Raw genomic sequence first — 1,548 nt, 5'->3', positions numbered from 1 at the left:
AACACACTTCCTTGTCAAGTGAAACTTGAAAAAGTTGATGAGGAAAGTGTCTTCCGCTACAGCCACTAGACTAATAAAATTTGCCTGTCCCTCCCGTCCAAAAGCGGGCGGCGGGGCAATCTTCACAATGGATTCAGCTGATAGCCGGATCCGTCCTACACGCGACAGCAGGTGTTCGACATAAACCCATAGGTCAGCAATACCCGGGCACTGGACTAGGGCGTACAGAACGATTTCATTGTTCTGCGCACCTCAGGCAGGCCCGGCTCACGGCACTTCTGTGCCTGTAAAGTGTATCCCGAACAGGCAGCATCCCTCGGTAGCACTGCCAGGCATTTGGACTCAACATTAGTCTGGACAAGACTATTGTAATGTTCCAGCCTGCACCAGGAAATCCATATGTGGAACCAGCTGTCTTGGTTGAAGGAACAATTCTGAAAGTGGTAAACGAGTTTGTTTTTCCTGGGCAGCACACTCGGCCATTCTTGCTCCCTGGATGATGAAATATCTTTCAGGCTGCTGAGAGCAACTGATTCCTTCCGGTCTCTTTAGTCTCATGTCTGGTCCCAGCATGGCATCAGAAAGCAAACAAAAATTGCTGTGTACCGTGCATGTGTATTGACATCGCTCCTTTACTCATGTGAGACATGGACCCTTTACAAATGTCATGTAAGGGTCCTTGAATGCTTTCATCAGAGATGTCTGAGACACATTCTGAATGTTAGCTGGACCTTAAAAACTCCAGACACACAGGTCATGAAGACAGCTCATATTTTGAGTATTGAGGCGATGGTGCACAAGCACCGGATACGTTAGATTGGATATCTTATTAGAATGAAGGATAGTAGGATCCCTAAGCAGATGCTATATGGGGAACTTGAGAATGGAAAGAGACCCCGGCAGAAACCAAGGCTGCATTTTAAGGACTGTGTCAAGTCCTCATTAAAGGCTTGTGATATGCAGGAGACTAACTGGGAGAAGCAGGTTAAGGAGGGGGTCGATACTTTTGAGAGTGCACGTATTCAGCATGAAGAACTTAGGCGAGCAGACTGCCGGTGTAGTAAATGGGGAAAGAACAAGTCCTAGTGATGAATTGTTCAACTAAAGTCGGCGCTCCAGCATGGCCGCAAGTAAATGACTGAAACAAGTAAAAGAATATATATCGAGAAAGGGATGAGAGAGAGAGAGAGAGGAACGCTAAAATACACCGAAGCACATGTGTGTGTGTATGGGCACATTCCTTGAATATTCTTTGTCCAGCGTTTACTAGAGCGAAACTTTTGATCACTACAAAAAAAGAAATGTAGCTACACTTCTCAAGCTATTGGGACTTTTACCCATTTAGGCCTTGTTTTGCTCTCTATTTCAATCAGTATGTTTTTTTTTCTAATTCCCCCTTTCTCTATCTCACACACATACATACATACATACATACATACATACATACATACATACATACATATATATATACATACATATATATATACATACATACATGCATAAATACATACATACGTACGTACGTACTTACGTACGTTACATACGTGC

The sequence above is a fragment of the Octopus bimaculoides genome, chromosome 23 (assembly GCF_001194135.2).
Source record: "Octopus bimaculoides isolate UCB-OBI-ISO-001 chromosome 23, ASM119413v2, whole genome shotgun sequence".
In the NCBI taxonomy this organism is placed as follows: Eukaryota; Metazoa; Mollusca; class Cephalopoda; order Octopoda; family Octopodidae; genus Octopus; species Octopus bimaculoides.
The sequence above is the reverse complement of the archived record's forward strand: the minus strand, read 5'-3'. Positions refer to the sequence as shown.